General features: G+C 41.4%; 1 protein-coding gene and 1 long non-coding RNA gene across 12 annotated transcripts in view; both read right to left on the bottom strand.

Annotated features, from left to right (window-relative positions):
* Positions 1–17010, bottom strand: part of LOC111253231 (diacylglycerol kinase delta-like) — a 226754-nt gene that overhangs the window by 126225 nt on the left and 83519 nt on the right. The window lies entirely within an intron of this gene.
* On the bottom strand, positions 784–11422 carry LOC111253233 (uncharacterized). 2 transcript variants are annotated; one of them, XR_002674530.2, is made up of 3 exons: positions 9055–11422; positions 8065–8136; positions 784–7622 (listed from the first exon to the last, which is right to left on the bottom strand). It is a non-coding gene; the product is annotated as an uncharacterized LOC111253233 (long non-coding RNA). The 2 variants fall into 2 exon arrangements; XR_015330715.1 differs by lacking the exon at positions 9055–11422 and having other exon boundaries at positions 8065–9044.

Genomic DNA, 17010 nt, shown 5'->3' with positions numbered 1-17010 from the left:
CAAATCGTTCCAACGTTCGTCTACGAATAAAGGTTAGCGAAGGCTATAGGATGGCCCCAAGTGGAACAACTGAAACAGATATACGCAAAGAGGCAATCAGATAGGCCAAAAGGGCCCACAACATTGACCGGCAACCCAAAATGACTAACCCAGAATTTAACACTCTTCAGCGGCATAGTTACGTTAGTAGAGGTGTACTATGATAGGTTAAATGTAAGTTGAGAGGGGTAGCGGACAAAAACAATATAAACTCGCGCTGAGAGCTTCGCATTCGCCCCCGCCTCTACAACGGCTATCCGCAGAAAGAGTCACTAAGCAGGCTGAAGTCGGCAGGTACAGAATACATCTTGCTGCAAAAGAGGCTAAACAATTTTACCAGGTTTAATCCCTGTAGAGGGTGTTCCGATCGTTACAAGGTCCTTTTTTCAAAAAAATCGGCAACAACAAGTGGAAATAGCTACACACCACAAGGTGAGTTGTATTGTTCTATGCTCCTTTGACATGAAGTGCTTATAAATCGTGATATAAACATTAAGTGGATTTGTTCTTTTATTCTTTTGTCATTATTTGCATATATTATTACTTCGTCTGATATCACTACAAAACGCAATCCCAAATAATTGAATTCTCTAAAACCACACAAAGTAAGCCTGATGTGATTCGAAGCTTTTCCCAGAAAAAAAACTTTCAGATTATAGAGGATCTATATGTAGCACAAGGGGTCGAGGCTGAAATTTCCAAGCCCCCCAGGGTCACGATAATTGAAATAATCTATCGACAGCATTCTAATACAAAAAAAAAAAAAAAAAAAAAAAAAACAACTTGTCCTCTTCTTCAGCCTCATCCTCTTGGGCCTCGTTTGAACTGAAAATTATTCCATCTGTTTGAAGAAGCTTTCGACGGATTGTGCCACCTGTTTAGCTTGGGTATTTATTTACGGAGCTGATGCGGGAATATCACGAACGCTTCTAAGTCATAGAAACGCTATAGTTAATTTTGAGCAATTCTATAACGACTAGTCTATAGCGATTGAATGTCATGTAATTGATACTGAGTAAATTTTTTTCCAGATAATATTAAACACAGAGCTGGTAGGGAAAGTCCAGCTTTGAATCGTCACGAATTTGAATTGCAAATCGACAGCGTGACAGACAAGTGTCGGGAAGAACAGCGCCAAAACGAAAGTGTGATAAAAATGAAAAAGGTAACGTTTTCACGAAGCTGAAGTTTTCATGAAAATAGGGCTTTTCCGTTTTTATCTTTTGCCATATCTAGTAGCACAATGGGTACCGTGGATGCACGCCGCGCAGCATTTAGTACAGTTGTCTTTATTATAGAATATGTTTGGGTGCCACCTGAGGCAAATCAGATAGATAATCATTCAATTAAACGCAATTGTATAACGACACTTTAAAGATCATTTTCGAGGGGTTTTCTTGGCTAGGGCGTAAAAGAAACTTTCTTGGATACTCATCTTAGTCATAAGGCGACTAAGGCTAGGTTGATTCTACAGGGGCCGCCTCCAGCAATAATAGTACGAACGTGGGCAATACGTTTAAAAAATGAGATTAAACATTAGTCATTGAGGTGGTTCATATGTGGCAACCGTTATTGGACATAGGTTCTGATTATTCTCTACTAGCCTGATCCCTTCCTAAGTAGTCTGAGTGCGTCTTGTCTAGACCAAACATAATTTATTAGAGGATAAAGCGTTGTGCAATGTTTTCGTCCGCAAAAGTCTCTCCCGTTTGAACCTTCGAAAATCTTGAGCGAAATTTCGCGCCGCTGATTAGAGAAACAAGCAACACGCGCGTACCATTAGCGTAAAAAAGTCGCTAAGTTTAGCGGCGCAAGGACAATGGACGCCTGCAAAGCCACTAATTTTTAGAGAAAATAACACATTTGTATTCCGTGCATTTTCGTTGGGTCCTTCCGACGACCAGTGTGAACCATTTGCTCGTGCTTAACGCACACAGAACATGGAAGCGTGTTCCAGTATAGTTCTATTAGCTTCTCTGTACAGCCCTCTTCTTCCATTTTATCCATTGAATTACGCTGTGACCGGTGAATACAGATGGAAGCTAAGTAAATACGACGATTGTACTACAAGTAGACGACTAAAGAGACCGTCTGTTGTCTCTTGCCGACGAGTTTGACGTCTAAATTCCATGCGATCACATCGACACTAAAGAGAAACAGGCGTAAAAGGAGCACCAGTACGTAAGTAATACATTATATTCGCTATGCGAGCGAGAGCAGTAGCAAAAACTTAATGAAAATAGCTAGGACCGTACTCAATGTCCCGTTGCTGTTCCTGCTGGCCATAGTCTTAGTGTTCCGTTCGTGTGACACAATGACCAGACTTTGGACGGGCCGCGAATGCTTTAACAGGCGGATGACAATAAGAAATGAAGGGATCTTGGTCGGTTCGGCTTTCCGAATGGTCAGCTTAAGTGCAGACCCGGTCTGAACAGCGACAGCGTCTATATTGCCCAAAAACTAAGCGGAGGTGATAGTATCTAAACGACGATGGTGGGGAGCCGGCAGGACAGCTCCCGTGGGGATTTTATTGATTTTCATCTCACAGATGCTCTCCTATCGCGGCTGCATGTTTTCGATGAGACATCGGACGACAATTGTTCAATATCATCTGCTCAGAAGAGCAACATGCACGATGTATGTTAGCTCTTTTCATTTTTATTTTAATTGTTTACACAGTAAATATGTTAATGTTAGATGTATGTATGGTACACAATCTATAAGACAAATTGACGATAAAACTATTAGAATATTATGTGTAAAACAAAGATTTGCACATATTATGATGTAGGATTTGCGGGACGACATTTAACGTTGCGGTCAGTCATGTGGTTAAGCAGATTCGTTTCACGGATACTTATCTTATTAATTAGATAATGCATCCAAAAAATCGTTCTATTGATGGTGACAATCATAATGTTAATTGGACCTTGTATGTAAAGGTGCGTTTCTTCCAATCCGTTTTTCTAACTCTGAAGAGCCCTAGGTAGATGTTTTGTAAGGCAAAATATACCCTTACTGTCTTGAATATAGTGTACTAATAAGATAGTAAGGACACGACGATGGCATCGTTTCGTAGAAGATGGGGCTCCTTACTCTACGTCTAACATATAGCTTATTTTCGCATGAAGCAAACTAACGTCAGTCACAGCGACCGCTTCTTCCAGGTGAGCGACGATCCACTAACACTATGTAGAGTATGTAATATACTATATCGTTACAAAATATAATTAATGCCATGCGACCAGTCATATCCCCGGAAAGCAGTGTACATTTTTCTGGATTCGATCTGTCTCGTGGAAACGACAGAATTAAAAATAGGCCGGTTCATGAAACTAGGCCAATTCAGTGTACATCTTTATTTTCTATACGGACAACGTAGGCATATGTAAGTGTTCATCATCAGTTCAGATACACCACTAGATTGACGGCGGACTTATAATTTTATTTTCTCATTGAAGATAAATCCAGACGACACAGACTGACGCGGTATCTCGCCGTATCGTATAGATGCACCTGTAACGCAGATAGCGTTTTTTTCTTGTGAACAGCTTTTCAAACAGGGACCGAACTTTAGCTTCACGTCAAGGTACAGTGTCACTCCATTATTATGTTAATACCATCTTTCACATATTATTGAAAATGTAGTAACACTTATAGTTTCATTACTCGCTATATTTCTAGTTCATCACTTTATTTTTATTCCAATAACAACGTTCTGTATAATTATCTGGAATTTAATGCAAGTCAGGATAAACGCAACGAATTGTACAATCAGCGCCGTGTCAGCAGCATCAGCTATAACCGCTTCTGGTGCTTTCGTTTATACGAGGTTGCTACAAATGACGGCCTTTTGCCGTCTGCCCTTCTCTATGACGATGACATAATTTCGACACGCAAAGGTCAGCAGGTCGTTTGATAGATTTTTGTTTTGGGGAACGAATTTCTCATGGACCTTGAAGAGGTGCCCTATAAACCTTTTTACCTGCGGATTTGATTAGTCTATTCCATGCGATTTACTACTTCTTACAGATAAACACGTTTTCCGAGTATTGCGCCTTGCTTCGGCAAATGGCTGCGTCAACTAACGGATGTTGAACCCTAAAAACTGAGATGATCTCTTCAGAAGCTCAATCAGGCGAAGCCAAAGAACGCGTTTAGCTAGCAAGCAAGCAAGCAACCAAAGTTCCGCCAAGCCATCGTGGAACCTAGCAGAAAACCAGAATTGCGGTCTAATCTTGTTCCACAATCACCACAGCCGGAACCACGGCGTTACCTTCAGGTCCTTCAACAATTCAGGTCGATTGAGCAACTGACGCAATGCAAGGACAGCAAACGAGTAACGGGGGATAGTGGCACCCGACAGAAGAAAGAGAAGTCGACATGACATCAGGGAAAAGCTTACTATTTCCATATGTATTGCCATGAACAGATGAGTGGATAGCCGACCTGGCATGCGACACAAAGGGATGTGGCTATAAGAACACAGGAAAAATGTAAAATTCCCTGAAAATGACAAGAATGAAAAAAGTCAAAGAAGAACAGAGTGAAGCAAGGATGAGCGAACTAGATAGGCAGATTCTTTGTTTTCAATAACCGAGGACCGCAAACGCTGCACTTGCCGTCACGTGTTTGGGGATCTGTCGGTCAATTTCCAGCTGTAAAGAAAGAACCAAACTGTAAAGAATAAGGTCTAGCCGAAAAGGGACAACGGAAGCAACCGGATCTATGGTCGCGCTTCGATCTGAAGAAACAAACGCAGATTACAGTTTTCAACCGGATGAATCCTACTTAGTTCTGAGCAGCTAGTGTTTCTATGGTAGCAATCCTTGTCGCACAACAGCAAGGCTCTAGTCGGTAATGTTCGGTTGATTGTTAAGCAAATGCAAGGATAACAAGACTTCGCCATTAGCCACAGTAAGACACAGAAACGCACTAAGGAACACGAGAGTTGAAACGGTCAATCTACAAAATATGTACGCGCTTCAACCTGGGTACACAAAACATAATAAACATTTACCGCTTATATTGTCCATATTCTTTACAATCGTAATCACAATTATAGCGCAATTCCTGAGCTTTACTCAGCGTTTACCGCTGACTATGCTAGGCCGATGGCCTGCGTGGACCTGTGGGCCGCCATCAAGCGCCCCGTTCATCCACCGACCAATCTGGAACCCTTTCTCGAATAGCTCTCTCCGTATTTGGTCTGTTGACAGTTCGGAGAAAAACAACAGCAACAGTAGCTCGTGAGAGTATATCGGTCGCGCACGAAAAGATATCGTATTTTAATACTATCAGTATATTATTACGTTGTTGTGAACTTTCGTATTTCAAGGTTTCTCTCTGCTTGCATATGCTTTTCTTCGTTACGACTCGCTGTGTCAGCTATGTACAGCCTTTAGTCCTTTCCTAAATGTTGCTTATAGACACTCTCGCCATCAATGCGACATTTGCTTCCTCTACCAACAATTACTCATACGGAAACTAGCTTATATTTAACATAACTTATTATATAATACTTTATATATGTGTATTGTATATGCATGTGGTCATACCTTCCTGCGCTTCATTTTCACGTTTTTCACAGTTCGATGACAGCGCTTTCATCCCTCTCGTTATTATCTGTTCTTCACGTGATTATGCAGTAGTAAGGAGTTGGCCTACTAAAATTAGGGCCACTTGAGGTATTTTTCGTACTCTAGACTTAAAACTAGGGTACAGAAGATTAAAAAAATCAATACTATCCCTTTCTCGTTAAATTAATGTGACCAGTCTTTCATAAAAGGGTTGGAAATGAGCAGAGTTCTATTTACTCGCACACCTTTCACTTACTAGCCCTCAACGAAGACGAAATTCCCTAATATTAAGAAAGAGGCTAGAAGTCGATAAGTATCACTCTTATCATCATAGGTTGCCTTATATCTACAAAGCTATGTAAAAGAGGCATTGTAGCGAGACAATGATATCTCTGATCTCGGTTGAAATAAGGCCCAATATTCGGGCCGAACCAGGTACTCGGTCCCTATAAAATAGGCCTCGTGAAATTATTTCCACTGCTCTCTAAAAATAGCAGATTTAGCAGGTAAAGTCATGTTCTTTTTTGTCTTCCTGTACTTGACTCGAAATCAGTTACCACTGGCCTGTTTCAATGGCAATAAAACAAGGTAACTCTTCATCGGCTCTGGTTCTAAACCATTTATCACTGATCTTTCTTTATTTGTCTGTATCTGTAGAATACATTTCTCCTGAACTTCAGACTATATTGACAAGTCAAGCTAATCTCTTTTTCTGTTCAAACATTCCATTATTTCTCTGATGTGCGATTCAATATTATATAAAATCATCAGTTACTCCATGAGACGACTGATTCCCCGCACGAAACGAAGTGTGTCTCTGCCCGGATCCAAATCTAGACCCCTATGTGTTTCGAAGTTTATTAGGTAAATGTATTACTTACCAAACTCACCGAAAGCATTAACTATTTAATATTCTCTAATCAACGACGGCGATGCCTAATGGCACACAGTGCTCGAGTGCCACAATATCTATCGGTTTACCGCATCAGTCCTTATACATGTTTTACTTCTACGCACAAAGAGCACCCTTTTTTCTCCTAAATAAAGCTGATCATTTTGTATCTTTTCTGCCTGTTTACTCACCGCCTGCCCATATTTCTCTTGAATGTATTTACATTACGCCTTTTACTACTGTGCTGTTTAGTGGTTTTTACCATGGTCAAGCTGAAAGCTGTTTCCATGCATGTGGGCATGACTATCTATTTTTTTTTTTTTTTGTTCCTTCTAAGTGATTTTTTTTCATCAATTACTATTTGGTTAATATTTACATCTCAGCTGACTACGCTATCATAATTTTTGATGAAGTTGCTTCTTTATATACCTTTAATGTATATAATTGTTTAAATACTTAGGCATTTTTGAGACGGCCGAGTTTTTCCGATGCTTTGCACGTAGATCTGAGAATAGCGAAACAAAAGATATCATCTTTTTTTTTTTTTCTTTTTCCATTCCGGTGAAGCATAGTGACTAATTTGCTTTCCGATTTAGCGATTTTCTATGTTGTTTTGTCACGCTTTTCAGTACTGTTATGCTGTTAGGTAAAACAAGTATTTCAAAAAATTGTCTATGAAAGAAGCGCTAACAAATGTCCGACCAGGCAGCATAAATCGCTGAACTTGCGCTCGATAATATACGATCAGTATAGGCAATTGATTAACTAGTGACATGCTACGTACAATATTTTGCCTGAACGAGCATTGTTCCAGCGTTGCTGATAGCCATATACGTTGTCGATATGAGCCTGGGTGCGGGTTTCTCAAAAGGAACAAACGTATCATACGGCGCAGCGTACCATAGGCCAAATAGAGCATGCACTTATATTTCACAATGATTTATCCGCTCGTTTTTGCCCTTTGTAGCCTAGTAAAAGCCTTTTTCCTCGTTTCCAAAACAATCCAAACTACGACGATGTTGAAGGAAGTTGGGAAGCGGAAGCTCGGCAGAGTACGTCGCTTGCCACTGTCTCGGCTATTAAAGGATCTCGCTTTCGATTGTATTTGAGGCCTGAAAAAATTTAGCTCTTCGTAGTATCTCTATCTTGGATTAAAATTCAATTGAGAACCCTGAAGAGTATGTTGCGCCGCTATCATGAAATAGACGATGAACCAACTGGATGTAGGCAGTCAGGCAGTAGACCCTTGTATACGTAGAGCTACGGTTACAAGGGATTAACGGGAATATTTTGCAATATGTTACGTTGCGGTCACGTTAAGAGCATTTCCGAGTATTGATATCATGTACGACATGCGGGTTCTCAAAAGCTCTTTCTTGGCAAGTTTGCCTACAGGGCTAATATATACCTAACGATATTAGGGTAATTAAGCTCTAGAGTATCGATGAAAGGTAAGCGAAGCATAATCTATTACGATGGATAGGCAAATACAAAAATAGAAGATAACAGACTAGAAAAAATAAGCCAATGAAATAGTAACTACTATTGTCAAACCTTATGGTGAACAGACTGTATGTCGAATTCACGAGAACGACGATATCGCTGGTCTGATGCCTAGCCCATAACCTTGTGTTTTCAAGCAATAGAGTGCCTTAGGGAAGTATACAGTCTTTTCCAGCAACGCATCAAAAATCACCTTCTACTACGTAAAAGTATCATTATTGAATACATGCCATGTTTTTGGACTTTTCCCTTTTTCAACTTTTCATTAGTTAATCTGTTAGACAGTGTTCGAAAATACTGCATAAACGGTAGCCGCAGAGTGAATATGTCCCTGCACGCGTAAAATATGGCGCCACACCCATCTCTAATACCGTCCTCCACCCAATAGCTTAGAGGTATCTATTTCGCAAACGATGTTTGAGTTCCGTTCTATTTTTCCCATCAAGAACGGAAAGACGAAGACAACAAATGTGGTTTTTGCTACTGAAGCTGTCATTGCTGCTGCCGCTGTTCTTGTTGTTTTTTCAACTAACAGTATATATACAGAGCCAAGTTTGACCGATTTGTTTATTACCATTTGATGTAGCCGGCCATTAGTTTATTTTATCAATAACTCCGCGGCTGACCTATGAGTGGCACGGCCTCTTTCCACGTCCTTTTTCCCCTTCCTCATCCAACTGGACTAGGGTTAGGCGAGACGGCCTGAATGTTAGCATAGTGTTACTGCTTGTACGTACTAACAAGCGGCTGTGTAGAAAAAAATTACAGGCAGATCTAGAACACCGTACAGGCATAGGCTTGGCATCTCTGGCGTTCCTAAACAGCTACGGTAGGCAACTCGTTGATAAGCGATTTGTCATCTATCCCCGTCACCGTTCACAAGTACACAAGCATATAATATATCTAATTGCTCTGCTCGCGTCCACGAAAAAAATGGAGTTCTTCCAGAGTGTTATCTTAAGCTAACACAAAAAATACCAAAAATCAAACGAAACTCAATTGCTACTTTATCTTAAATAGTTAACTTTTTCAAACACTTACTTAGCTCTGCCTGGCCAGTTGAAATCGGTTCGACGTAAACAATGTGTACACATTAACATTAGGTGTACCTTTTCTAAGGTTGGCTGAACACTGTGGAGTGCCGTGGCAAACCGAAGAGGGGGTAAAGTACCCCGCTGCCCGTCGTGACGAGTTTCATCCTATCTTAACGGGTACGTACAAGTACAATTGCAGGGCTAGTAAGCAGGATTGCAGGAGGTTTATTCTGCTAAAAATTTGCTGGAAAAATAGCTTAATCTCATTTTGGAGTGGATATGCATGCGTATATAGGGTCATTCGTTATCTACGCACCAACTTTATCCAAATGTTTGCGTTTTAATAAAGAAAGACAGAACTAAACACCAACAGAGAATGCCATTTTACAGTGAGGCCAAAGCGGAGAATTGAGGTCATCGTATTTTTCCCAAGCCCAACATCTACCGCGACCGAAATATACCAACTGAAAATAATAATTACCAAAAAAAACTTATAGTATTCAAACGACGAAAAGCTATATTAGTAGTAGTAGAAACGATTGAAATAGTTAATCAACTGCCAAGTTCCCGAAAAAAAAAACAAAAAAAAAAGAACAAAAAAAAAAGTATAAAATCATGTGCACAGAAAGCACACTTCACCTCTGTAGGCCTTTGGCGTAGCTTTACACGAAGGTTTAAAATTATCACGCCTTCATCTATTGTCCCATGTCGCTAGTAGCGTAGGAAATCGCTAATAGTGAAAGCATCTCAGGCAACCCGAATATGCTCATTTCTCGCCGATTGAGCTAGCTGGTACGAGCATGCGGTGCTGAGCAAAGATTTCAGTGTCCCGTACAATTCGACTCAGTTAAACGTTGGGTTTTAGCCTGTAGAACGCGCGAAACCCAACCCTAATCTTGTATCAAAAATCGTCTTTTAAGTTTATTCGCGATTTTCTTTGACCGGGTTGAGAAATAAGCAAAACTGGCTATATCTCTGGCTACGGAAATAATGTTGAGGATCTTCTGTGGCGGACATTGGATGAACTCGCACGACTAGATAAGTCAGATCGAGTAATAACTGGTTTTAATCACAGGTTGCTATCTTCAACGTACGAAGTAGCAAAAGTTATCGAAAGCTTAGTGAACATAATTTCCCAAGGAGCAGCTGTGCCGTACCGTTGCCGGTCCCTTCACGAGACTTAAGCCGCAACAGTTCCTTTGGGGTTTTTTGAAAAGTCGTATTAATAGAACTAGGCCTCCCACAAAAGGAAATCAACACAAGTAAGTATGCCTAAAACGAGAGTTTGACAATTACTCGCAGTCTATATACATAAAAAAAAAAAGCGCTGACGAAAAGCATTTTAATTTTGTAAACACATTCTGAATGGGTTCACTCGGGTGATACATTGTTCCGAACATGATCTTGTGTACATTGTACATAGTTACTAGACTGGCTTCATGTCTCACAGATCTAGCACGTCTGGATGGCGAAACCCTAAATTTAAAACGATGGACATATGTGTGTATTTGCAAGATTTACACGTGCGACAAAATACTATCTAATAATATAGTTGATAATCGAGGAGCCCCAACGTGAAAATGCCGCTGTGTATCGCAAACTTACGAAACGTCCGGACATTAAAAAAGGACACGACGGCAGCCGCATGTGCACGTCAGACCGCAACAATAGCTACGACAGTACGAGCAGTTAAATGGGCACCGGTTTGGCCCTTATCGTAAACAACGGCTCGTTATTTTTCGAATATCCCCTCGCGTACGAACAACGAAGTCAAAAAAAAAACAAGTTCCGGCTATATGCAAATGCCTTGCGGCAGACAGATAAGCAACCGTAAGATCAGCTGACATGGGCACTAGTGCTGATCCTGGAAGTGCCGTAAAGACAACGGAAGGGTTGGACTAACATTCCTAGCGGAAACGCAAAGGAAAAGCAGATAAAAACGACGAGAATGAGGTTAAAAAGAGGGAGGAAGGGTACGGGTGTGTGGTAGGGGAGAATATTAATAGCCTAACACGATACAACCTTAATCGGCTACCCCACGGTGAAGCTCAGCAGCTCATTAAGTTGCGAGATGCTGTCTGTCCAGCTGCTAATTGCTATTCTTACCATTCGTCGTGGCCCAATGTACGACACAGACAACAGATAAAACAAAAAAACGAAAAATCCAGTGCATCCGTTGAGTACCGATGTGACGACAACAGCGGCAGCAGTCATAATAGTAGCAGCAGCAGAAATAAAGAATGAGGACCGAGGTACACTTCAACGACGAAGGGACAACAGGACATGGTGGATAAATTGGGCTAGGCGTAGCAAAGGGATCAGGCGATCAGAGGTGATGTCTGAGAGCCAAGAAAACGTTCTGTCACTTCTTTATCTTTTTTCTGTTACCTGTATTATTGCTTAGTTATGCAGATGCCCCTTTCCACTTATCGGCACCTCACATCGGAAGTTCGTCTTTAGTTATAACAACGGCAGCCATTATCTCCGTAACCATATGTCTATTTGAACTTAACGCTGTCTAGAGAGCGATACAACTAACTTAATTTGCCCATTTGTATTTTGCCGGCCGTTACGAATGATCGATTAACACATGAATCGAAGATGCAATTAGTTCTGCGTGATGCCACCAAATGACATTAACAACTTGTAGTCTACCTACACCGGCCCATCCACACAATGCAAACTTGTCAGGCAACAGCCAAATCAAAACAACACTGTGAAAAAAAAACAAATAGAGCTTAGAAATAACCGTGGCCATTTTGGACACCCCTCTCCACCTGCGTCTGCTACTTGTCATTACGTTTCCTATTTCTGCAACGGCAGCGACTTACGCTGTTACCCAAGCGGAAACCGTTGTCGAGTTTTGCTCTACAGCAAACGATGCTGACGTAAATTCGTTTAATGTTAGATAAAGGCGAAAAGGACAAAAGCGAGTCCAACATTTTATTAAAAAAGAGACACGAAACTAGAGATGAGTAAAAAATCGGAAGACTAACAAGACGCCGTTGTATTCGTGCGTCTACTGATCATTTGGGACCTGCTCAGTCCGTATGCGTACGCTGCACTTTATGTCATTTACCCATAGACTGATCTACCATGCGAAGAAAAAAAGGTACAGAATGCTAAATCACTATAGAGATTACTCTGTTCTTCATAACACCGATGAATCCAGTAGCAGTAGTCGTAGAAGTGGTAAAAGATTTGCTAAAAAAGATCTCAAGCAATAGTTAACGGCAGTAGCGGACACCGTTCTCGAATTATGTTTTTCTATTAAAGTCGAAATAGTGAGATGAGCCCAGACAACAAATGGATGCACTATAGCATCTTAACAGAAGCCACATTTCATTATCAGAGCGTTTCGTTATCAGAAACTGTCTGCACGCCTACCGCGCATCGATGCAAGCGCGTACCGACGACGCTGACGTATGAAAGGGCACAAACGATTTAAAGGAAAGCGCTCTCTTTTTTTCAACACACAAGCTCGCATATATACGTACGTATATATACGTACTTACGAATTTACTTCTATTCGTTGGTACACGCATACTCCATTGGCCATCGGCAACTCTTACTAATTATGATACTACCATGTGGTCATTGCCATTACATTTATTGCCAGTAACGGACCATCCAGAAAAAAAGATACTATGTCGAAACGATACGACGCGGCAGAATCGGCGATGACCGTTGAATTGTCGGTGGAAGCGGCAGTAGCAGCTGCTACTGGGATGAGTTCATCGTGGTAACGAGAAATTGGATTGTGTAACGGCATTAGAAAATTGAACAGTAGTCAAAGTGGGTGGGCTGAATCGTCCTAGACGGAATAGACGGATAGGGCCCGTTTAGGGCTTGCAAGCCTGCTGGGTGAGCCATGCCCCGTGATCCTTATCGTGGAGGAGGTCGTAAAGGGAAGAAGAAGAGTAAGATAGTGTTATGGAAAAAGAAAGAGCCTAGAAATAGGCGGATGACTAAAATAGGAGAGGCGAGAAAACAGTCAAAAAGGAAAGAAAGGTCAAACGTCGAAAATCAGTTGTAATGTGCTTTTTTGCTTGCTTGCTCGCTCGTCTGTTCTTTGCCTTCCGCTTTGACTTTTTACTCAAGTTTCGTGTTTTCGCAATGGTTCCCTTTTATTTGACAATTGTGAATGGAAAAAGTTACATCTGGGTAGAATTCTGCGACGGAGAGGACGTCCGAGAAGATGGCGAGCAAGCGTTTGGCGAGGAAGCAACGCACTACCAATTGACAGACGATTCAATGAGATCCTGATGTTGTGTTAGTAGCTGTCAGGACGGAGTCCTACAGCAGTTAGATCGCTTTTTGTATCTCGCCGCTTCGACTGCTTGAGCCGGAGCGGTGCCTTTCCCGATGTTCCTTTTTAGCCAACCGTCCAAAACCACCTTAAAGTGCTTCAAGAGCAATTTCACTGCTCGCGAAGATTTGTGAGGAGAGCTCGATAAAGCGCGTTTTCGGACTCTGCCACAGCTCTCAGAAGAAGCAACCACCGCCACTGCCGCCAACGCTGCCCCCGTCGTGGTCGTAAAGAGTTTCCCGATGAATCTTTTTCTTGGCAAAGCCTATCGAAACGGCAAAAACGATAGTCACGAAACGAATAGCTCGTCTGGCCCTCTGCATAGCAGCTGTATGCTGTGTACCAATATAATAATTCATTGTCAAGTTAAATTTTATTTATTTACTTATGCTCGTACGTAGTAGCTCCACATATAGAGGTCAATAATACAGTGTCTCAATATCAGGGAGAGTATAATAGAACTATCTAAAAAACACTTTGCGTCATCGAGCTTATACAGGTTTTGTTGAGTTTATAAAACTAGCCTAAGATGGTAGCAGGGGGCAACGAGTGCCGTGATATCACAATCTATCCCGTATCTGGAGCACGATTATGTATTGGTCAATTCGGGAAAAACCTAATTTCTTGCAGAGTCTATACCGGTAGAAGATTTCTCTTTGTTGTTCCTCATCTTAGCTAATGGATCCGCATCAATCTCCACAAACAATAATGCATTCTAACAGTAGTCAGGTCATCTGTGCTCATCATCATATACTCGAGTATCGTGATTTACATATGTGAATTTCAGTGTCGTTGTTTCGCGAGACCAGAAATGTTAAACTCTAATGTTAGACGTAACAATGAAAAGAGACCAGATATCTTCAAATGTTGTTACCATTCATGTTAGGCGTTTCTTCACTAGAATTCAGATCCGGAGTAGAGCGTGTTCCCGCGTGGAAGCTTCCACGTACCAAACCAATGGACGTTGGAGCTGGCAAGCGATGGTGCCAGCATTTCCACGTTTACCATCAATCCACTGTATAGCTTTCTGTGTATATTCGAGGATCAGAAGAACAAACTGTTCAGTGAATGGAAGAACAGGGCTAAATAAGTGGTCCTGCAATAGATTAGTCGACGCAGGTCGAAATCACGGCGGCTGGACGCAGCCCTACACTCACACGGGGCGTAATAGCGATATTTTTCTAAAGAAAGAAGACTGCTCCTAGTCTAAGGTATAGTTGAATAATATATACCTGGTAATATTGTGATCTAATTACGCTTGTGTATCTGTTTTATAATCGTCGATAGAATCTGTAAACTGAACTTAGCTGAATACCAGTATATCTGCGCAAAAAGCTCGATGTCCTTTTATATCTGGTTTGTTCTATAAAAAAAATTAACCTCTTTTCCTATGTCAGGGCAGCTATCGAAACACGCAGGGGAAATTCTGTCTTTTCCTGATTGAAAAAATTCTGTTTTCTGCGTACGTTGAGCATTTTACGTCTACGTAACAGGCCGAGAGAGGTCTATATCCCGCTGTACTGTGTGGGGCTAGCTCTCAGTATTAATGGTTGCTCCAATCCGTAGCAGTACTACTGTAGCCAGCTACCACTCCAACATCTGCCGTGCGGGGAAAAAATAGCAAGAGGACAAATTTATCGAGACCTTTACGCTCGAGATTATTCTGCCGCGGAGATTCTACGGGACTGCCTCAAACCTTTGCTATTGCTGACCTTCATGATTAAGCTTTCTCCATGCAAACAAAAGACGCTCGCTCAACCATATCAAACGTTTTCCCGTAACTTCGATAGTAAACGTAGCAAGCACGATAATGGACGTGGCAGTTGCCTGGCCTTTGTACAGTTATCAACACGGTTGTCACGCATGTTTGCTCAAGCTTGTCAGCACGTTGCCACCAAAGGTCGTGACTAACAAAGCAGGCGACCAATTCGGGTGCGGGCCTATTCGCCACAATTCTCCTGAGGCAAGATAGTGAGCGAGATCTAAGTACGTGATGTCCTGACAGCGTTTGACCAACCAGATGCGACCATCTGTGGATCACACAATCGGTGCCTTCGGCCGGCAGGACCTGAAAGCTCACCTCTTAGAAAAACTTAACAACGTACGGTATTAGCCTAAGGCCCTGTCCCGATATTCGTAAACTGCTAGTTTGTGTGCAATAGCCGTTAGCAATACAGTTGGAAAAACAACGATCAAATTAATTGAAGCCTGGTTTTGCTCGACTTGTTTAACGCGAGGGTACCGAGCCCATTTTCGAGAACTCGCCAGCGAGCGCTTCTAAAGAATAACCGTGTCGGAGACCGAAAACGAAACAAATTTATAATATATAAATAAGCGAAAATAATAGTAATCATATCAATCATGCTATTCGCTGCAAAGCTTACAAATGCCACCCAGAGATTTACTGCAATGACGCAATACCCCGTAAAGGCTTGCCACTTTTCCCAGCCAAACGAAGTCGTTCAGCGGAGCATTTTTTTGTACGACGGTTTCAATTATGTGGTCATTTACTGCTTCCATGTACTTATGAAGTTGAAGAAATTTTATCTCGCCCTAGTTAAACTGCAATGGATAAATATATATTTATGGAATCGCGCACGAATAACAAGCTTGTCGACGTATTGGTAATCTATACGTGTCTTGCGTTGCGGACGCCTATACTTTGCCATAAACAGAAATTACATGTTTTTTTTTTTTGCTTCTTATGTTACTTATTTGATTATTCTCATTTTTTGTACGGCTTCTTTAGGCCATGTTGGTGGAAAGCTGTTTTTATTTTCGCAACTATTTGTATTGTGTTTGTCCGGAAGCTGAAAAACACGAGGAGTCGCTGGCTTATGCGCCTTTACACTCCAGGTGCGACTGAATAAATAGACACATTTATAGCTGTCTAAAGGCAACGGCAAATCTAACGCACCTAAATGTTGTTCAATCAAAAGTAACCAATCTGCGATAATACAACAGAATGATTTTTACTTGAGTAATAATAATTGGCATTATACAACCCGTACCTTACAAAGGCATGTCTTTTTTATTCGCCAAAGCCGGCCAGCTGAAGACCTGCCCCTGGGCTTGCTGTTTGTCTACGTTGTTTGTCGCTGACCTAGCTGTTCCGCGTTTGCAGTTGGCGGTCCTCTGAAGACACTGACGCATGCTTCAACCCGTGCATTAGCCGAAAGATTTCGCGAGAACCAGCAAAGTGGACGACGCGAAAATAAAAAAGGGTTCCGCTGAGAACGCTGGCTTAACTAATAACAACGTCATTATAACTGCTATCTTAGTGACCTTTGCGTTTTGACTAGGTGCAAATCGTAGACGAGATAACGTTAACGCTAACAATAAAACACCTATTACTAAACGGCTAGTTCTTCTTCATATCGTCCTGGCATTCTTACCAGACTGACTTACAAAGTGAGCAGGACAAAAAAGGTACTTACGCGCAAAATGTATTCAAGTAATTGTCAAATGGGGACAAAATTAGTACCGTCTTGACTTAATCGAGCCGAGACAGCAGACGTCTTGGTCATCAATACCAGACTACTGCAATCCATAGACACATCACGTAACATTATATCTATAAATTGACTAATTGAATTTTAATAGCATTTATTCCAGTTAATGATTTTTCTCTACCTATTCTCTATTTCATTCTCG

This window comes from Varroa destructor, unplaced genomic scaffold, assembly GCF_002443255.2.
Source record: "Varroa destructor unplaced genomic scaffold, Vdes_3.0 BEIS01000006.1, whole genome shotgun sequence".
NCBI classification, from domain to species: Eukaryota; Metazoa; Arthropoda; class Arachnida; order Mesostigmata; family Varroidae; genus Varroa; species Varroa destructor.
The sequence above is the reverse complement of the archived record's forward strand: the minus strand, read 5'-3'. Positions and strand labels throughout refer to the sequence as shown.